The sequence below is a fragment of the Triturus cristatus genome, chromosome 6 (genome assembly GCF_964204655.1).
Source record: "Triturus cristatus chromosome 6, aTriCri1.1, whole genome shotgun sequence".
In the NCBI taxonomy this organism is placed as follows: domain Eukaryota; kingdom Metazoa; phylum Chordata; class Amphibia; order Caudata; family Salamandridae; genus Triturus; species Triturus cristatus.
In genome coordinates, this window is record NC_140589.1 from 333,952,786 (window position 1) to 333,976,021 (window position 23,236).

The 23,236-nt window shown below is 42.1% G+C and overlaps 1 protein-coding gene across 9 annotated transcripts in view; it reads right to left on the reverse strand.

Moving 5' to 3' along the window:
- The window catches only part of HPCAL1 (hippocalcin like 1), a 1,393,761-nt gene that overhangs the window by 998,310 nt on the left and 372,215 nt on the right, over positions 1–23,236 (reverse strand). For all 9 annotated transcript variants that reach the window (XM_085610705.1, XM_085610713.1, XM_085610706.1 and 6 more), the window contains one exon: positions 1,792–1,924. The gene's annotated coding sequence lies outside the window, so the exon portion shown is untranslated. The remainder of the gene's footprint in view (positions 1–1,791; positions 1,925–23,236) is intronic.

Sequence of the window (23,236 nt, forward strand, 5' to 3'; positions counted from 1 at the left end):
GCTATATGGTCGAAATGTCTATTGATTTTTTTTTGTGATGTTCCATTTGCTATTCACAATATTTTTTTAGGTACCATATCTGCTGATTTCGACCACATTCCCTCCAAAAATACAGCCTTTAATGTTATATTAACATGTTGGAAAGATAACTCTAAACTATCCTTTTTGCTCTGGTGGAATTTGATATGTGATGAACACAGAATTGCCTCAGTCTCCCATTCCTCTATTTTTCTAAAGATTAAATCTGATTTATTATGGTTACCTTTTACTACATTTCTAACCTAGTACTCATCCCTCTTATAACACCCATTTTTACTCTATTCATTTACCCGCTCTCTCTTCTCTCTTTCTTCCCCCCTCTCGTTCTTCTGCTCTTTTCGTTCCTTTTTCTCTTTATATAACAAAATACACAAACAAAACATTTTTTCTTATGGAACACATTCTTTTATTAGGTTGATGTAACTCTTTACCCTAACTACTGTTCTCCTCTCACAATATTTATTTTTATCATAATATTTACCAAGGTTATTATTTATTATTCTTGTTCCTCAGGATTTTATTAATCTTTGATGACTTTGCTATTTCTTACACCTCTTTCCAGTTATGTACTGCTTTAATTCTGTGTTTATTCTCTCAACACAAATTATTAAAACAAAAAAAAAAACACAGCCTTCCATCGCAGAAGCATTTATTGAAGAACTCACATATAGCTGAATAGTGCACACCCTGACAGGGTTTGCAGTTGGAAAACATCAATGCACAAAAATGACTGAATATCATGTGATTTCATAGGACAGTCTAGGGTTGCACAAAGACCCCACGGTACAGCAAACATGCTGCGCCAACTGCAGCACGGATTGTTTAAACCTTGTCACGTCACTCTTTACCAGACATTATGACGAAGGGAGTGTAGTTACCTGCAGAAAGATATCAGAGCGTTTGGATAGGTAGCTGTCACCATGAGGAACCTGGAAGATGCCATAACAGTGAGTCCAGATAATAAGAGTGAGAGGGAAAGCCTGCTCCCAGCAGAAGACATTACACAGGCAACAGGCCAGCACCAGTGATCAGACTAGACATACGCATGGACAAGACTTCTGCATGCTGCATGCAGGCAGCCTCAACACATGTGTGTAAATTGACACATGAACACTGTGGCCCTCACAACATTAATACATAGCATGAATAGGTGTCGCTCAATAAATACAGGTAGGTGTCCATTTCCAGCCAGGTGGCATTATTGGCAGTATTAAAAGCAAAACATACAAACATAAAGTAACATTTATAAGTGTGAAGGCATACTGAATTCGCAAGAGTCAGTAGGGAATGAAGCTGAAGCATGGTTTGTGCTAGAGGGATCACACTACATAGTATTGCATGCAGTTACTTAGTCATATCCCAAAAATGAGAATGTACGCAGCGATGTGCGAAGTACCACACCAACAGGGATCAGAAGAGTCTAGAACTACCCATTACATTGAGAGATGCAAAAATGGAGCCAGACGTCTGAAATACTCGGAACTTCACATGAGCCATTTAGGAATCATTACTTTGTACAGGAGCCACTTGCATCAATGATTAATTATTACTATTGTTAACATAGTATTCTGTTAAATCATGTGTCCTGCACACAAAAAAAGCAGGACAATTTACAAATATATGCAGCCAGAGCAAATTTTGTGTCAACACAGACTAACGTCAACTGGTTAGGGCGTAAGCAGCCTGGAACACCATTTAGTGACAAGTGACTGTGTAGATGGACAAACAGAAGAAAAACATACAAACTTTTACCTTCAGTAGGTTTGATGAAGTATACACCAGCAGTGTGACAGACACATCACCGGGAACAAGTTTGTAATATTCCAGTCATGAGGTTACTTGGAAAAGAGGTGGTGCCTCTCTGTAGAGAATTATCTGGTGTGCCCTAAAAAAGAACAGAAAAGACATATCCGTAAATCACAATTTGCAAGGTTCTCCCGATTCTTTGACTGTACACTTAATGAGGTTAGATCAACTACTGTATGAATCAGTATTTTGAAAACTCTGGTATGAATCAGCGTTATGGTCCATTCCTGTGTGCATTAGCACTTTCCTTTGGTTGACCCTAGTTGACTTGATAAAGTTATCGTGAACTAGGTTAAACAATGTCCACCAATGGTATGGTCCCCTCCTCTAGGTGTTTCAATACTGCAAAAGATTAAGTGAAGTACAACTGAGCTGACATTTATGTTTGCTTAACTTTGCAAGATGCCACCATTGAGAGTTACTGTTCCTACTTAAAACACTATAGCATAGGAATGCAAAACAAATAGTATCTCATTTTATTGTGGGTTCTTTGTGAGCAAATTAATGGTTCAGCTATTGTGAGTTTTTTCTGCTGCGGGAAGGATGACAGTGTTATGGTACTCTCCTGGTGACATGTTTAAACCATATATACACTCTTTAAAGAATGTCACTTGACTTGCATGTACCAAAGTGTTATAAATGAAAATGGAGTTTCCGTGATAGATTGTGGTGATGTGGAGAATATTTTTGATCTCTTAACCACATACATGCTACTGTGCGTGTAGTTTTATCGTGCACACTGTGCTTATACGTTGTTAATTCTATCTCCTTGTCTTTTGCCAGCTTGCGTTTATGAACTGAGGGCCTGATGTACAAAAAAGTCCGTTTGAGAATTCTTAATTGCAAATTATTGCAGTTCGCGGACTGCAATAATTTGCAATTAAGAATTCTCAAACTGACTTTTTTGTACAGTTTGAGAATTCTTAATTGCAGAAAGCCAAAAAGTTTTTCAAGCTCTTAAAAATGTATGCCTAACTCATGGTCTCATAGACAGTTGGCAGGCGCAATACCCTAACGATCAGGGTTTTACGCATTATTCCTATCCACATGCACGTCATGCAAGGTTGGATTATTTCTTGATCTCTAGCATTCTAGCCACTAGTTGTTTCATTGAAAAATTACCAAGGGTACTCTCTGACCATAATCCCCTTCTCCTAACTATTGAAATTGGTACACAAAGGCATAATAATAGAACATGGACGTTTGAAAGAGCATTATTAATAAATGAGGCGTACTGTCAGTCCATGCGACAGTGGATCCCCAGATTCTTAGAAGAAAATATAGGTAGTGCACCAATTGAGATCGTTTGGGACACTCTGAAAGCTGGAATCAGAGGGGAAACACTTCGATTTTCATTGAATGCTAATAAAAACGCCAAACAAGAAATGAAAATACTTCAGAGTAACATCGCTATTGCTGAAGGAGAGCTAATTAAAGCCATTCAGGAGGGAAGAGACACTGAAAATGAGCTAAGACAGATTTCAATTGCTAAAAACAGTGTTATAGATATACTAACGGCAAGAGCTATCAATAAAGCAGCTGTATATAAGGAAACGATTTACGAACTGAGTGAACAAGTTGGACATCAGCTAGCTGTACGCGCCCGAGAACTTAATACTGTTAACTCTATTAAGATGATTCGAGATCCAGAAGCAGGGCTAATAGCTGATTCTGATGCAATTAGAACTGCCTTCCATAAATTCTACCAGGCTCTATACAGGGGTAATGATACTAATGTACAGTTGGACGCAATTAACGAATATATCAATCAAGATAGCCCAATGAGTCTAGAAAGTAATGATTCAGAAAGTATGGATGCTATCCCGCAAGGGGAGGAAATTCTTCTCGCATTAAATAGTCTTGCTTCAGGTAAAGCGGCGGGTATGGATGGAATTCCCACTGAATTTTATATCAAATTCTATCCCCAAGTAAAGAATATACTAACAGCTTTGATTGCACATATATTCCTAGGGTGGCGGCCCCCAGGGTCATGGTCAATGGCCAAAATTATAGTATTTCTAAAAAAGCATAAAGATCCTACAGAACTTGGGTCGTATCGCCCAATTACTTTAATAACTAGTGACTCCAAAATCTATGCTAAGTTACTTGCCGCACGATTAGCTCTGAATATACATAAAATCGTATCGGCTCGACAACACGGGTTCATCCCGGGCAGAGACACCACCAATCATATCCAGAGAGTAATCTCATTGTTTGATTGGTGTGAAGTTTCAGGAGACCCTATGGCACTTATACTTTTAGATGCCGAAAACGCTTTCGATAGGGTCTCCTGGAAATATCTGTGGATAGCGATGGCTAGATGTGGTATCGGGGATCCCTTTATTACAGCTGTAAAGATGTTGTACAGGAATCCGTCTGCTGGTGTTATGGTGAATGGGTCAGTATCATCACCATTGTCTATTACTAGAGGTTCAAGACAGTGGTGTCCGTGTTCACCCCTCTTATTTGCTATATATATTGACCCATTTATCCGAAGATTGGATAACAACGCATTGATACCATCCATCTGGATAAGAGACCAGGCCACAAAAACGTTAGCATAAACAGATGATATCGCGTTGGTTACCAGTGACCCAGCGATTTCAGTCATGGTGATTGAAGAGGAAGCTAATATTTTTGGCCAGATATCTGGCTATAAACTTAATCAAACCAAAACTCAGATTATCCTTAACAGTAAAATTGAGATGATTGATACACGGGTTACCGAGAAAGCCATAGATCTTGGCGTGAGTATAAGGGCCAAAATAGAGAATCTAGTTAACGATAATATCGATCCATTAATACAATGTACAAAAAAGGATTTGATTAGGAGTAACAATCTTCATCTATCTATTGTGGGTCGGTGTAACTTGATAAAAATGCTTTTCCTGCCAAGATTTCTTTATTTTTTTAGATCAATCTGTCTAGAATTTCCATCACAAGTATTTTATAGATATGGATAGTATGTTTTCTAGATTCATTTGGGGGTACAAGAAACCACGTAGAGCCTTACGAACCATTATCCTCCCTAAAGATAGAGGGGGCATGAACTTGCCCAATTTTAAATTATATTATTGGGCTACCATCTTAAAATACTGCAACAAGTTATTATTTACGTTAGCACCTAGCAGCGAAGGGGATATTCCAACACCACAAGAGCTGTTATTAGGAAATGAATCTAGAGGTTGCTTGTGGCGTCATCTCAACGATAGTTACTTTAAAAAAGTAAAATTTAAGCCCATATTTGGTATTTATAAGACCTGGAATTCCGTTAGAAAACTTACCAGTATTGGACAACTATCTTATTACACCTTAATCCATAAAAATAGTCATCTCCCTGGGATTGTCAATGATTCGTGCATGGAAAGATGGTTTCTGAATGGGATTACACAACTTGGATGTTTTTATACGACATTAGGAATTAAATCTTTTGGTGAACTACAGCTGGAATATAATTTAGATCAACGGGATTATTTAAAATTTTTGCAAATTCGGGATTTTCTATTAAAAAGAAGGGGGGGGGGGTCATTTCAAAAGGTTCAGTTAATGGAGAACATGGCTTCGAGGAATAATCTCAAAATAGGAGAGATCTATGAACAACGGATTCTTCGGCAATCCGATGATCTTGATAAATACATAATTAAATGGCAGGTTAAACTTGGTGTGTCAGGGGAAATTGTCCATCAATCCTTCTTATTATATCAGTCTATTTTAATGTCTACTAAGTTGCAGGCTCAGTTCTACAAAACTTTTTTTTCTTCTATATTATACTCCCTATAAGATTGCTAAATGGGGGACTGGGAAGGGAACCACATGCCCTAGATGTGACCTAGCTGAAGCCGATAGTGTTCATATTTTTGCTACCTGTACTGCATTAACATCAGTAGTGACTGATATCTCAGCATTTTTCTCAGAAGTTTTTAATACAAGAATAGAAATTTATGTTGAAGAGATTATGTTAGGTGTTGCCAATACTTCAAGACCGAAATATATGCAAGGGCTGTTATTTGTGGCCATGGCTGTCTTTAGATTATGCATTGCGTCAGCATGGCTTGATACAAATGCGCCAAGTTTTCAACAATGGAGATCACGTTTGTTGGCCACCTGTAGTTTAGAAGTAGCCATTTACAGAAGAAAGGGCTATCGCAAGCGCAAGATAGGGCTTGCAATATGGGATCCTGTTTTGCAATGGTCACAGAGACAAAGGGGAAATACGTAAGTCATACTTTTCTATAGACCATTGACAGTCTCGCATTATATTACGCTGTTTAGTGATCATAACTGTTTTTTTTTTGGACTAATTTCCAATGTAACAGAATGTGAGCTGGGGGTGGGGGGTGGGAAGTGTGGTGGGTTTGTGTGTTGTAATGGGGAAAAAATTCTTCAATAAAGATTGGTTAAAAAAAAAGAAAAAAAAAGAAAATTATTGCAGTTCGCAATTTGGAAATCGCAAACACCCATGTACAAATGTGCCTAGACACAGTTTGCGATTCCCTGTGGGTCGCAAATAGACCTACCTCATTAATATTCATGAAGTCGGTCTTGCTTTGCGACCCATTGGGAATGGCCTGCACTCACAGGGATGGCAGCCTGCTGGGGTCAGCAGATCACAATGTCTGTGATTGCTTCTTTTGTAATGCAGCCCATTTTCCATAAAGGAAAACAGGATGCATTTCAAAAATAAAAAATGAAAAGCTACCTTTTCATTTTTTAGGAGCAGGCAGTGATCCATGGAACCACTGCCTGCTCTTAAAAAGTGGTAGTGCCCACAATCACAAAGGGGAAGGAGTCCCTTGGGGACCTCTTCCTGTTTGCGAATGGGTTTCCATCCAACTTGAAGTTGGTGGTCACTGCCAATGTTTTGCAACTGCATTGACGATTGCAAAACATTCCTACATACCAGTGCGACTTGCTATTAGGAAGGGATGCCCTTAGCACGCCCCTTCGTAATAGCGACTTGCACACCCTATTCACAGAGTCGGTAATAGCTTACCAACTCGCAAAATAGGGTTGGTACTTAACAAACAGCATTTTACCGGTCGGTAAAATGCTTCGTACATCTGGCTCAGAGTGCCTACATGTTATGTCTGCATTGTGGTACTGCTACTTTGGTTTAGTACTTCCTGGCACCTCATACACATTTTGGGATTACCGTTTTTGATGTGGAGTGTGGTGCACAGGAGCGTTTTTTTTTTAATGGTAAACAGTCTCTATGTGAGATTTACACTAACATTATTTCTTTGGTGTTACTCTCAGTGTCATTGCTAATGGGGAAGCAGTGTTGTGCTAACCTTTACACCAATAGCAAAATGTTGGTATTTTCATTCATTAAGGTACTACCCTATTAACATGTATTTGGATATCCACAGTATCTTTCAGGTGTTCAGCTATACCTTTGTACCTTGAATGGCCAACTATGTTATAATTTTGTCTCACTATTGCCATCCCATAACAAGACCTGGTCTATGGCGCAAACCAAGCGGGTCAAAAGAAGTTTAGGAAACAGCAATGCAAAGTTAAATCTCTTCATCATTAGGTAGGAGGGTTGTATGTGGAGGTAAACATATTAAGTTCAGAACTCTGAGACATGAATGGACGTGGCCCATGCTCTATGAGAATAAAAGGCCCATCCAGTGAATGATATCAAAACAGGACTCAAAACCCAAGCAGGCATGGGCCAAAGAAACATTTTAATGCCTTTTGTTGGCGACGTAGGACTGGGTAAAGTGAACTGTTTTAGTTTTTACAAGGGGGCTTCTTTATGGAAAAAAAGGATATACATTCAGTAGCAGATATACAATGATCAGCCTCACTATATTATCTTCGCAATTTATCCATGGACAACGCTGACCAGGACTCTAGCAGAATGCATTGTATCTCACAGACATGCTGGCATAGACTCAACACCAATTCTTAATGAAGTAGTGTAGGAAAGTGCCCCTTTTCAATATGATCACCCCCACATTTTGCCTGTATTTTTGTGATTTTTACTGGAAGTGCACTGGGTTCCTGCTAATTAGGTCTCCAGCGCTAGATCTCTTTCCCAAAACTGTGCAATTGTATCCCAATTAGCAATACCTTTGTCACTCCCTGTAAGTCCTTAGTAAGTGGTACCCCTAGGTACTTAGAGCAAGGAGGCTAAAGAATATCCATAAGTGCTGCAGCACAAATTGTGGCACTCTAAAGGACCCCTTGCCAAACACATATCGACTGCCACTGCAGACTGTGTGTTTTAGTGCAGACAAAAGTGAAAACACACCATGGCACAAATACCTGTGTGAAGGAAACTGGGGCCTCGTCAGGTTCCCAGACCCACGATGTACAGCCAACAAAAATTAATTAATCCAATTAACATTTTAATGCTAATTTTTCCTTTTTAATCCTTAAATTGTCCATAATTAATTATTTGTTGATCCAAACATTATCATTCCAAGTTTCAACATATTAGTTCAGCAATATGATTATCAAGACTTTTCTCAACAAACACACATGGCAATTCACCGTTGTTCATAACTCGACGTGGAATATATGGCCCCAATGCACTTTGGGAAAAACTGCCCTTCTTCAGGGATAACTATATTGAAGCAGACCCGAAAACATACTTAATCAAACAGACCTCTGTGTGCATTATAACATTTGAACATAAAATGATGTAGAATCATGTAAGCAATCCACCAAATATGTGCAGAAAATTAAACTGCTGATTAAACACCTGAATGTTTTCGGTCACTGTTGATGTCTTTAATTATAGTTACCCCTGAGGAAGCGCAGAAACATATTTTTTCAAAAACATGTGACCCCTCTAATCGTGAGCCATCCGGTCCTGTTTTTTTATTTTTTTTGGCGCCATAAAGACTGAAATTCTTTTTAGAATTGTATCTGTTTGAAGGACGCAGCACAAGACGCCACAAGATGTACATTGCATGTGAGACAAAAAGGCATAGGTCAATGACTTAGAGATTAGGGATGGTGTCAGCCCAAGACAGACAACCAGCGACCAATCTTGTTTGAGGAAGACATTTTGACTCCTATTTATTTATGCAATTCTTTAAAAACACAGCAGGAAACCATTCGACCTTAAACACACATGACGTAATACGCAAGACATTTCCACATTCTAATGCGTAGCACCATTTTAAGTGTCACCCTCACTGCATTTCCTCTTATTTTGGTGTAATCAAGTATTCTCAATTTGTGTCTTCTCAATTATTTCCGCTACCTTACTGGCCCTAGTCACCCCGAGCTCAAACCTGCGATAAAATACAAATAAAATATCTGATCTATTCCGGTCTGCAATCATGATATGCCTGGATCATCATGACAAGTTTACCCCACTAACCTGTCGTCCAAATATTAAACTGATCATCTGAAACAGCGAAGACTAGGGACACCATGTCATGTGCCTACATGTGGATTGTGATGTACCTGCACGGGGATGCAGATGCTGGAACAAAGAGGCAGAAACACCCTATTCTAACCTACTTCCCACAGTGGATTCTACCCCACAATTCCATGCAACAGTCAAGTTTCAGAGGAAAAAGCACCATGGGGAAAACTTCGCATGCTAGAATGGTGACCACTCCCCCTGCTGTCACAGAGCATAAACATTCCTCTACCCATGCTCAAGAGTGGTCTCTGCCTTCCTTGGCACTGGGGGCGGCTTTCTTGTCAGCAAAATGGCAGGAAGCAGTGGCACAAGAGGGAGCAAAGACTTTTCTAACAATTTTACACTTCTGTATTTTGCATAAACAAGAATCCTGGGAGGTTCGTTGCTATGCATGTTCCAATTGCTAAAAGCCAACATGTTTCTGCCATCATGGCCAGGAGGGTCCATGACATTCATCAGGACGTGAGAGAATGGGCTCCTATCTAGTCTCTAAGAGACTAAGATGAATCGACTTGAGTAGGTTGACCTTTGTCAGACTCTACAATGAGATTTCAACAACCCCGGATTAGGGGTAGGCAAATCCCATGGGAAGGGAGGATTTGAGGGCCCCCTGTAGTCACACTTGCCTCAAGGTGCGTCCCTCGCAATGCTCCTACGATCTGTCTTCGTTGCTTCCGAGCTGAACTCGTAGTAGAGTCTGACAAAGGTCAACCTACTCAAGTGGATTAATCTTAGTCTCTTACAGACTAGATAGGAGCCCTTTCTCTCACGTCTTGTTGAATGCCATGGACCCTCCTGGCCACGATGGCAGAAACATGTTGGCGACACTGATGGGGATGGGGCACTAATCCCCCAAGTCCCCACCATTAGTTTTTATTATTGAGCAGATTCTGCGCAATTAAAGATTTCATGAAGCATCTGCATCGAATTTTAATATCACTCACTCACTTCCTTAACAAGGGCCCCCACTTGGTTGTAGAAGTGTCTCCCTGTCTCCAGGTAAAGGCCCACTCTCTATCAAACGTGGTTTTTAGAGAGCAAGGACTGCCGATGATGAAGCATGACACCTGGTGGTGTGTGAGGACAGTCCTTACATTTTTTTTAGATGCCCAACAGCACATAGGTAATTGGCATAGTGTGCCTCTACCTTCTTTAAGAATCAGACACCAAGCCAGGGTAGCTTCTTTTTGTGTTACATGTCACTTGGAGGCCAGCTTACCCTGACTGACCCGTAGCCTCTTGTTCCCTCCCCTTTTTTAATATTAGGGGTATTGTGCGTATATATACCCTGAAACCATTCCCAGGATTCTTGCTTCTGGTCGGCCAACCAGAGACACGATTCTGCCCTCCTGCTGCTGAGCCAAGCTTGAGCAGAAGAAGGCAGGACAATAGGTATCCTGTCACAGGAAGGTGTGACCACCTCCCAAACAGGACTAAGTGTATTGGGACAGGGTGGGGGCGCTTGCCAGCAACACTCAGACTGCTTGAAAGGCACATTTGGTTCCCTCCTTGGATACTCCAGTCCAAACCAGTTCAGGGAGCCGTTGGCTCCCGCTCTGGCAAGAAACTGGACAAAGGACATAGGAGTATCCTCCCCACTGTCCAGCCCCTCCCTTGGGAGGGACCCCAGAATCATTCCAACCCTTTCCTTAGAGTACTTAAGGGCTTACCTGTGGGTGGGTGCCTAGATTCATCGTGGGACAAGATTAATATCACATACCACTTCAACCGTCTGGGCCTTCTGGACCTCACTGGACTTCATGTAGGTAACCGGGACTACAGCTGGGAAGACTCCTGCTGCTCTTGGTCTCGTCATCCTGCAAATCTTCTGCAATATCTGTGCCTGTGCTCCATACAGGCTCACCACAGGGCCTGTGGACATCCAAGACACCCGAAGGAATCTCCCTTTGAGTGAAGGAGTCCCTCCCCTGCATCTCCAGGGACTGCAACACAGCTGACCGGTCTGCTGATCCTGGGCTCCCACGGACTATGAAAGTCTCAGGAACACAGGAGGTGGTTCTGCCACTCTCCAGAGACACGCACTGTCTTCTCGCCAAGTTTGAGGCCAGTATCCCACATCGCAACTGCTGGAACAGAACCCGTGTGCACTGTGTTGACTTGCCATTGCCAAGGCATGTTGACTCTCTCCCCCAGAGATCTCACGGCTTCAAAAAGCTTCTACCTCAAGCATCTCTGCAGCCAAGATTTTCACCTGTATCACATCCTCTGCACTGTGGGCCTTCACATTTAGGTGAGCTGCTCGAGGTACTGTTGTGACTCCTGTTCCTTCAGCCCTCGGGTCCTCTCGAGGGTCTTCTTTTGCTCCAGTGGGCTCCCCTGCTTGCTCGGGGCCTGCTCTGACTTACCTACTTGTGGTGAGTCACTTGGACCTTGCTGGTCCTGACACTGCACCTTTTTACATTGGCTGCAGTTGCCAAGGCTTGTTTGTGCCCCTGATGAACACTGACCCCTTGGCTCTTGACATTTGACTTGTGAGGTGACCCTGAAGGACACTGACCCCTTGGCTCTCTTGACATCTGATGTGGGACAGCTCGTGCATGACTCCTGGTCCTCCTCTGCGTCGCTTGGTCCGTACAGCTGCAACTTCAAGGGAACCATCAACTCTCCTGCATCTCCGACATTGGTAGGCATTCGTCTTCCATGCCTCCTGGTCACTCCTGAGTGGCATAGACTCTGTTCCCTCTGTTTTCAGGTACCTCTCATCATGAATCCACCTTTGGGTTCCACCGGACACTTTCACCTTCTTCGCCAGTGGCATCTCTTCTGAAGTCCTCTATTGTGGGCTATGACGGTTTCAGACTTCACTTCACACCTATGCACCCTGTTTCCCTGGTGTAGGTATCCTGGTTCCTGGGGTATCCATGTGTGGGGTGACTCTCCAAACTTCTATCTTCCACAGGCTTTCTTCAGGGTCCGCTAGAAAGGGTACTTCTTTAAAATTGCAACTGTGACTTACCTATTGACTAACATTGACCATGCGGTCGTATTACCACTCTGTAAACAACCTCCGTGGGGTTCCTAGATACTCACCTTAGGTGGTTCCTTGGGTCCCCGGCTCTTCTATGTCTTCTGGGTCCATTCTCGACTTAGGTTGTGGTTCGCATTCCACTATTTTACTATATGGTTTAGTCTCATCGTGGGGACTACTGTGTATTCTGTGCTATTTACGTATTCTATTTAGAAAGTTTTGTGTGTATTCAGTTGTGTGTATTCAGTTGTGTATCTGAGTAGGAGATAATACATTGTGTTAGTGAGCGTTAAAATAAACACCTATTTTTATAACTACACTGTGTGGTTCTTTTTCACTTAAACTATACAATAAGATTAAGTACTGGTAAAACAAGATGCTTTACACACCTTCTGGACTAAGCCTGAAGGCTGCTCTCCACAGCTTCCAGCTTTCTAAGGTTGTCTAATAACACTAAAATTACCATAAGGGTTGTCTGGATTAGTGCAGGGTGCTACAGTTACAGAAGTGAGCACCATATACTAAGCCAGCCTCTCGCACTTGCAATATCTAGTTATCTCTGAAATGTACAGAAACATGACTATTACCACTGTCAGAAATGTATCTTATAAGGATATAGTTCACTAGTCAGTGTACTTACAGCAGCCTTTATGATTTATATATATAGACAACATTAGAAATGGCTCTGTCACATGTGATCCAAGAGTAGGATGAAGGGGCTAATGGCTGGTCAAAGGCCCTCTAGTACACTGAGAATTCTGGGGGCAGAGAACTTGGGAGCAGGGGTGGCAAACAAGTACACCATGTGCCTAAAGTGGCCATATAGCACACAGTAGAAGTTTCAGACATACACAGCAGGCGATGAGTACAGTCCCAGGAAATCAGTCACTGCCTATACTGAGGTTCCCCATAGCTAGGACTCAGCTATGACCAGTGAGCTCTGGGTATGGAAAAAGGGTGAAGGACATGAATGAAAGCTAGACTGCTTTATCAAGCTTGCAAACATCAGAAAGAGTCAGGACAGAAGACTACCCATGATCACCTTCAGTAGATGGGTATTTCGGGTTACCCTTAGGTTACTAATAACATCTTTATGAATGAACAGCAAATGTAAACTGGAGGATGGCTCCTGACCATAGACATCAGGGTCTGCTCACACTACGCTTCTTCTCCCTCTCTCTGCTTCTTTCTATTCAGGTTCTGTCTGGAAGCAACAAGTGTTATACAGGAGTTACGCTTTTGGAGGGAGAATGGCAAGCCTTTGTTCTTCCAAATGAATTCCAAACAAAAATGTCTTTTTGATGAGTTAGTGAGCCTGAGCAATACATAATTGGGGTTAATAAGGACTCTTTAATTGCAACTTTATTTCTTCTGTGTTTTTTTGTTGCCTTCATTAGTGGCATTTACATTGTTTCTTATCAGCACATACACATATTTTCCTAAGGCATTATGGAAGTGTTGTTCATTTCATTTAAAAAACTAACATCTAGGGCTGCATATTTTATCTTTATTTCAACTGCCATAACTCTGTTATAATATTTTCAATCTCTGACCTCACACCAACTCCTTTGAGCTAAGTCCTGACTGCTCGACCAGTCTACTGTGGATTATTTTACAGTTTCAGGCTGAATACACAGCAGCCAGGTTAATGCAATCTCACCTTTGGTACTTAATGGTTGTCTAAGAAACAGCAAGAGTTGGCCAATTAGCATTACAGTCTACAGGCTCACCATGTCTGGTGGTTCTCGGCACAGCTGGAGCCCGAACACCATCAGAATGCAGACAAAGGAGTGTATAAAAGAGAAAACAAGGCAGCCAGCCTTTTCCATCTATACACTTAGGATCTGAAACAACATCCCCATATCCATTAGGACCACCTCAGCACTGCTCCAGTTTAGGAGTTGAAGACACATTGCTTTAAAGAGCAGTATAATATAATCCATTAACGGTCCACAAACCAGCTACCTCTCCAATCCCTTGTTGACTTTAGGTTTGTCTTCGACCCCGTACAGCGCTTGGTTGCCTTTTGGATAGGTTCGCATTGCAGAAATACACTTCAATGACCCAAACCCAGGTCAATATCAAAACGTATGGGGCCAGATGTATAAAGCAGCTTTTTGGTTGCAAATGCTCAGTTTCAGAGTTTGCAACCAAAAACATGCTTTTAATAACGCACTAAACACATTTTTGGAGTTGTTAACTTTTTTAACAGGCTAAGCAATTCATAAGAAATCTCTATTAAGAGGGGGCGTGATTTAGGTGTCCCTTCCAAATAGGGATGTGTATCAACTATTTAGGATCAAAGCCTTGAATGTAAATTATTGAAAAGTTACAGAGGCCCAAGTTAGGGGCAGCAACCTATTCTTAAAAAGTTAAGTGGTCCCTTGCGAACACCTTCCTCTTAAAAAAACATTTTTACTTTATTGAAATGCGATCACAGACATGGTGGTCTGCTGACCCAGCAGGCCACCATCCATGCAAAGGCATCCTATCGTAGTGAATCAAAGTTTGTGACCTACCACATTAAAATTCATAGGTAGTGAGATTCTGACCCACTACGATTCAGTTTTTCAAGAACTGACCTATTAGCACGTTGGTCGGTTCTTTAAAATCTTTACTGGTTGCAAAACAAAACTGATCCCAGTTTGCTACCAGTATTTGGTGACCACACGCACTTATGGCCTATGATCCTTTAGAGAAAGGGGGTGGGTGTCAATTTTTAGGTCTCGCCTGATCCAGCGCATGCGCTGGTCTGGCCAAGACATTTTGTATGCGCGTTTTCCAAGTGCTGCCTGTGACCTAAAGCTCGCGTGCACGCGCGCAGCCGCCATGTGTCTCGCCCTGCTTGATCGCGTCCACGATCACTTTCACCGTCCGCGATCACTTTCACTTTCGTGGGCCGCGCGGCCGTGTCATTTTCACGGCCGCGCGGCCAATGCTTGTTTTTTTAAAACTTTCGAGGCGCGCGCTTATATTCACTCGTTTTGGCCACAAGAGGGCAGTGATAATACACGATTCTCCTCCACGGGAGCTGGCCTCTTCTGAAAAATTGAACAGTAGCTGCCCTTTCTACTGCAATGTGACTTCTGCTTTCGGTTTCACCTGCTTGTATTTGTAGGCAGGCTGGCTCGCGGCTTTCTCCGGTTACTCACCTTGCTTCTGATAATGCAGCTTTTGTGGCGACTGCAGTGAGGCGGCGTTGGCACGGTGCCCTCTTCCGTGTGACTCGGGCTTGCCCCCGATGACCAAGCATCTCTTTTTCGATGGTCACAGACTGCGATGCACTTCCGTATTCCGAGGTCGAGGACCTAAAGGAGTGTTTAGGTCGACCCTCTTCTGGAAGGGACTGCACGTTAACTTCCTGTTACTGAGACCAAGTCGTATCTCATGAACCCGCTTTGAGGTTTCGGTCGCGCTTCTTTCGAGTTAGTTCTCGCTTCTTTGCCTGTACTGTTTCCAAACTTCCTTTGTTTGGGGCACTCTCCGCCCACTGCTCGCCTTTGTGGGCGCTGCCGAGCTGTTTAATATCATCACTCTGAAAGTGAGCCCTGGCTGTAGATAACTGCAGCTCCTGGTGAATGGTGATTTCTTTCCATTATTCCTTGTCTTCAAAAACATGGTACTTCTCCAGTTGACTAGTTGATTTTATTCAAGTTTAGAAAATGAAACATGAATTTAGCACACACAAAAATCATCAATGCGTCATTATAGCCATTTTTGTGAAGCTTTAACCATACCAGTGAAGCACCCAGAAAGGATTGCAACAAAATCCAAGTGAAAATAAACCCCCATATGCTGCGATTTAAGGTATTCCGTTTTGTTTTAACTAATTCTCGTCATACTTTCAGGCCCCTTGAAGATTATTAGTCCTGTTCTTGTGATCTTTCCTCAAATTGAAGTATCTGGGTATTGTCCGGCACTTAAGGATACAACAGCTCCCTGTGCTTATAAGAAGTGTGTTGCCTTGTCCTCACACTGCCAGTCCCCAGGTTTTTCCTCAATCTTTTTTGCGTTTGGTTTAAAAATACACTTGATAAATGTAACATGGGAGCCAGAGAAATAATTCCAGTAAAATGTGAAAGTCCAGATGTTTTCTGCATAGCTCAATGCCAAAGTCATCCTATTCTTAGGTGCTCATTTTTTAGGTGTAGCTTGAGAACACAGATGTCACCATACCTTTGGTTACTATTTCTTTAAAATATACACAGCACAGGCTTTGTCTCTGCCCAGGTGTGAATTCTTCTCTGCCTCCTGCTATTTAGTGTATCCTTCCACCTGCTCTGGAGTACTTGCTTTGCTATTAATTAGGGACTCATTTAGATTTCAAAAGCACAGTTTGAATCTTTGCATTTTATACTGAAAGTAACTATTGCCCACTGCAGCTCTATTTTAAAAATATTTTAGGTAGGACTCAAAATGCCAGCCAAATTGGATTAGCCAGTTCGTGTTTTCCCGTGTGTAAGAAGTGTTCCAAGCAGGTACAGTGTTCCCACAGAACTGTGCCTGCACTTCTCAATAGTGCCCCAGTTTTCACTGGAACCGTACCTGCACCTCTCATTAGTCATGGTATGATTGCCACGAAACAGAACCTGCTCTTCTCAATAGTATTCCTGTTTTCACTGAAACAACACCTGCACTTCTCAATAGTGCTGCTGCTTTCTCTTGAGCAGTACCTGCACTTCTGGTTGGTGATGATATGTTTGAGTAGAATATCTACACTTCTCATTAGTAATTCTATATTTTCATTGGAAAAGTGCAGTTCTCATTTGTGCTTCTACATTTCAGGTGGAAGAATACCTGCACTTCTCATTAGGGCTGCCATATATATGTTCAGTGGAATAGTACACACACTGGACTGCCAGGTAGTGCTGTGTGTTTGCAGTCGCACAGTGGCTGCGCTCTTCATTTGGACTGCTTATACTATAACAGCACAGCACCGGCCCTTCTCGTCTAATCCACGTTACTTTTAATAGGACAGTGCAGTGAAGCTCACTTCTTGGCAGGCCTGCATCTAGCAGCCCACAGCACCTGCAGTCAGTGCTTAATTTGTAAAATATTAAGTGCAGGTGCTCAAATTTGTGGGGGAGGCCACACCCACTTGTCCAGCTCTGCCCAATTTCCTCCAGAGGCTCCACCCACTTCCTTTATTAGTTCCACCCACATCATCAAGCCTCAAAACATCATAGCCACCTCCTCACAAGACCTGGTTCTTCACATAAGCACTTCGAGGACCTCCCACCTACACACCAGCCCAAGTGCCTGGATACCCTCTTGGGTGCTTAGTGTGCTATACAAATCAATATTGCAACATAACATAATGTAACATATGGGAAGCCTATGACAACTTAAAAGTTATCTCAAATAAGAGAACGTTTGCAAATCTGAAAATGCAGCTCTAGGAAAGGTCAATAGAGGACTTGAGGCAGTTTTGCAAACTAAAGAGGATGTGCTTGTACTTTGCGGTTTAAAAGAAAGGGAGGGATGAAGGAAGGAATTCATTATAGAAGGCAGCATCAAATGCAGGGTGGAAGGGGGTACTGGAGTGAGGAAATAAGTAATGGATGAAAGAAGGAAGAAATAAGAAAATAATGTGAAAAGAAGAAATTAAGGGATAAAAGGAGAAAGGACATCAATGATGCGTGATAGATGAATAGAAAGAACAAAGGAAAGGAGGAAGAAACGCAGAAGGAAGGGTTGGGGATAAGAAAGGAAGAAATTAAAGAAGGGATGAAGGAAGGAGCAGGGAAAAAGAAAGTACGAAATGAATGGAGGAAGAAGGATTAAATGCACCAAGGGAGGAAGGATGGTGAATGAATGAGGGTGTAAGGAAGCAAGAAACAAGAGGGGGAAAGAAGGCATGGCTGGAGGTGCTGAGGGAGAGAAAAAAGGAAAAGAAAAAAGATGGGACGAAGGAAAGAAAGGAGGTCAGGGGAACGGATACGAGTATGAAAGGTACTGGGTCCAGGAGGTACAGAGAGAATAATGACAGTGCAATATTGCAAAGAAATTGAAAAAAAAAGGATTGAAATACATTTGTGTCCTTAACATACCATGTATGTTTGTAAAGCACATATTCACCAAAAGAAGCCTTGACAATGAATTTAAAATGTTGTGATCCAGCTCAACTGCACAAATTTTATCGACCTCAGAAAGATGAAAGACTGAGTTGCCACACCAAGATTTAAATTTATGACCCTGAGAACAAACACAGATTCCTGGAGTGGACATAAAAAAATGTGCAAGAAGTAAAAACATAAAAAGGGGGAGTGAGGAAGGAGGAGAGGTCTGAAGGCAAAGATAGATAAGTAGACAAAAAATGTGAAGAGAAGTGAAGAAAGCAGAGATGGGGAGTGCGAGATTGGAGTGGAACAGGATGAGAATAAAAAAGGAAAGAGGAGACAGGGAAGAAGAGCAGACTGTGGGGAGTGTGTGAAAAGAGAGTGGAAGGGAAAGATGAGAATGTGAAAAATGAAAAGCAGTTAATGATGGGGGGTGGCGATTAAGAAGAAACGTGGACATAGGGCAGAAAGTGAAAGAAGAATGGAGAGAAGGGAAGGAGTAAGGTGTAAAGGGTAGAACGAAAAGAAAAATACTGAGGAAAAGCAAGAAAAGAGTACACCTCTGCTTTATTAAATATACAGTAATTAATTATGTAAAGTTGAGGGGTGACAGGGCTATATCATTCTTGGCCTGTCTCATCAATGCATAGCTGTGCTGTCCAAGACACACAATAGCGATTAAGGACACCATATCACTAAGTGCAAAGCTTGGGGGCACACCATTTGTGCATGCACTGTGAAAGCTCGTGCCATTGTTAGTTTTAAGAACTCGTTCTTTCAGAGTGTATGTGAACATGGCGGTCACCCCCACCTCCTCAAGCATGGTGTACGCGCTGCCAAAAAAGATTTTTGCATCAGGTGCCAGGAGCGCTAAAGGGGGCACTGCCAACATGTTCACTTAGAAACTCATTAATTCATCCACTTACATTGACTTGAGTATTGAAAAATACATCACAAATTAACTCCATGAAACAATGTCATATTTTTAAATTACGGCTTCCTTTTACAATTTGTCCACTTCAGGCTTGTTTGCACAGGTCTTCCTGTAATGCATCCTAAACATTCTACATTTTAACAAGTGTGCACCGGATCATTTGCACAACATGAATGACTCTTTAGTCCTCAAGAGGCAACAGTGGTGAAAGAATGAGCTCCTAAATGATAAATCTTTTTTAAAAACAGTTAACCCTTTCCATCTCAATAAGCCAATTACATACAGTGTAGTGGGTCAAGGGAGCATTTTACCATAAGTGGATTTAATTAAGGAGACTGACAATGGTTTTCGGACAGTGGTTTCTGCAGCATACTATTGCTCATTTTGCTTTTGGGCACTTTAATCAACCGGCATGTATGTTTGGATCAATCAGTTTCATCTGTTGTGTTCATTCATCTAGTAATTGAATTTAGTGGAAATTAAATGAAAGGACACACTTGCAGAGACAATGCAGCAAGTATGCGAAATTCAAACACACAAATACTTTCCTGCTATTAACTAACCTGCTTCAGCCCACTGCTAACCACATTTTAAATCAAAAAGTGCATACACTTGTGATTCTGGATGAGAGTATCCTTTTTTAAAAGCGTTCTTTGTTTAGGGTTCTCGATACCCAGTCTTTTAAATTTGGTAAAGTCAAAAGCAACCTGTAGATTAGAAACTGCCTTCTTTTCAGGTATCTGCTATTTCTTTCAGCTATTTCTTTGAACAAAAGTGGACTTCTTATATCCCACAGCTGAGCTAGTACAAACTATCTGTCGCAATGAAAACACTACAAAAATACACAGAGTCCTCATTTTCAAGGCAAACACACAAATGACAAAATCAGCAATGGCCCTCCCAGCGCCAAATATGATTTGCTCCAGTTACCTGATCTTTGAGGGATGACGGTTTAGTCACATTGTGTTGCGTCACCTTGTGCTGACTGGGTTCAGAATGTCCTGCTATGCCTGCTGCCCGGCTGCTCCTCGTAACGCTGCCTGGTCCTGTGCCACGCAATTAGAGTGCTGGCAGTTACTAAGTGCAGAGCAGCACGTGCACACTGTAGTTAGTCTTGGGCCATGAGTACTAAGTTCGAAAGCAGAATTACAGACAGCTCTCCAGGTCAGTGCTGATAAAAATGCATGCTAGAGTATGCACTCTTTTTTAATTTCAGAAAGGCAGGGCAGCAAAATAAATCTACAGAGGATTTCATAGCATCAGGCTATCAAACCCAAACTATGTGGCTCAAGCACAGCTTCTGGCAACCATCGGTCGGATTTCACATGGCAATAAATCTGAAGCGCAGGCCCTCAGCATGAAAGACGTGAGATTAATGATGTACCTTAATGCCAGATATGTATTTATTTTTTGTGTGGCTCTTGTTTCATTTAATGTATTGTATTTGCATTTATATAGCGCATACTACCCCTGACGAGGCGTCGAAACGCTTTTTTGGCGAGTAGCCCGCTACTCCTGAACCCATAAAGAATTAGTGTTGAGTTAGTATAGTAAAATATGAAAGTAATTTGAGTGGTGGATATTAATCAGTTATTTGGATTGAGAAGCAAAGCGGAGGGATAGAAGAGGGAAAAGGTTTTCATTTATAAAGCACTTGTTATCCCTGATGGGGTGTTCAAGCGTTTTTTGGGTTTTTTTTGGCGAGAAACTACTCCAGAGTTCTAATCTCGAAAAGGTACGTACATCAACACTCTTCCCTGGGGTGCCAGAAAGAGTGTAGTCAAATGGAATCCTAAGCCGCATATCAGCATTAAAGGTTTGGGCAAGCATTAACTCTCGTGGCCAGTATACAAAAGAGCTATGGTCCTCCAATACACCTGCAACCATTTACTTTGTCTTGCTAGATTCAACTTTAGACAACTGCAGTTCATTCAATCAAGAATGGGCAACATGCATGGCAACACATTTGATAAACAAGAACTATTTCTCAGTTTAACCAGAAGAAAACATATTGGTAGCCACCACACATGTGGAAAATGTGTCACAGCACAGGAGAGACCTTTCCTGTAATGTGCGCTTGAAAGTAGAGGCAGCACAGAAAACTGAAATGTAAGGAAAAAGAAATGGCCCACTGAGGAAATATGAATTTTGTGATCAGTTATGTCCCCTATCGTAGACCCCAACGGCTCCATGTGCATGCTATGAGTACATGTATGTTCCCTCCTGCTCCAGTTTTGAAGACGCAAATATATGTGCGTCCACCGTCAACATGTCCTCTTTCAGAACCACCATGAATGGGTCAGATATTCCATTCCTAAGTATGAAAGGCCACCGACTTTATGTGGTTCACTTTCCACATTTTACAGATTCAGGCGAGTAGGCCCGAATTCTGTCATCAAGCCTTTTTCTGCCTTCTGCCTCTGAAAGCTCCAGTCTGAGCCTGCATCTGTATCCATGAACTTTGTCCTACTCCCTGCGCGGCTAACGGTGCCTGATCCAGCCTGTCGCCTGCCAAAAACTGTATTTCACCTTCAAGATTATCTCCTCCGCTCCTCATCCGATGCATTCCTGTCTAGTAGTTTAGGTAAACATTCCTCCAGCTACCGTGCACAGGGCCAGGCCTCGCTGTCTTCATGCAAGTAATTCATAGTCCCGTTACCATGGAATATTCCTACCCCCTCGCATCTAGTGTAGACACTTAGACGCTTGTACACGCACTAACAGTCAGTATAGAATAGATTCTATCCTAGAGACCTCTCCTTTTGGATAACACAGTTCTTTAAACATAGGATATTAGATATGATTTGGGATTAGGTTGACACGACCCCCAGACTTCTGTCTCCACATGTAGAGCTAAATGTCAAGTCCCCTTCACCCTCTAGTTGCACGTCAATCACACGTCATGCGGCTGCGCGTGCATCTCTGCCAAATATTTCTGCTGACATTACAGGATTCTCTTATGGATCCACCCACTTGTGACATCATGTATGATGACGTTTATTAAATTACGCCCATATGACCGCCTCTATTAGCTACGTATGCACCTTTTATCTATACTATCAGCTGTTACGCCTCTTGCATCTGTTTCACTGTAATGTATTTTCTATAAAACTGCTTATCTGTCAATAATGTATGCCCTTCCTTCCTGAACTTTCGTGGTGATGGAATAGAATGCCTACAATTCGAATTGTATTCCTTTGTATAGGAATAAAGCCTTTTAAAACCTCTAATACCACGGATTCTGCCTCTTATATTTACTGAGTTATTCTTAATAGACTTTACCGCATAAAAAATAGTACCGGTAATGAAATATTTACCACATAAATTGGCGCCCGAACAGGGACACTTTCTCATCTCACGCGCCGGCGGTGCGTTGCAGGCCCGGTCTCCTGCCACAGCTGAACGGACAAAAACGCGTACCTGCAGGATTTCCTGTATCTCCCTCCGGCCAAACGGGGACGACTGAGGCTGCGATCAACACCCAGACGAGGCGGTGAGAAGTGCGAAGTATCCCGACCAGAGCCTAGCTGAGAGAGCAAGATCCGAGGTATACAGAGGCCCACCAGGTTCTGAAGTTCCGAGTCCAGTCGAGTCGAGTCCAGTCCGGTCCAGTTTCAGTTCCGTTCCGAGGCCTTCCGTTCCGAGCTACCCGGTGAGTACCATTACCGGGGAGGCATTTAACGTGCACATAGTCTGTGCCGGTCAAGACGGGTTTGGGTACACAAATCCGGTCTGCACTGTTTTAGCAGTGTATCTGTACTGTTTAGCAGTATATATAGTATGACTTGCATATAAATAAGTACTATCTAGTGTCAGTATTATGTCAGTAACTAGTTTTCTATTAGTTATCATTGTTCGTAAAACTGTTAAGTGTTAAATGTTTTAAAATACGTTCTATATACTGTGGTGTGAATGACTGTTCATTATTGTGTTTTTTTGTATAAAGTGTGTTCTAGTAATAAGGTCTAAAAATGCCGCTCTTTTCGAAACTAAGACAGATCAAAACTAGAAAAGGTGTACTC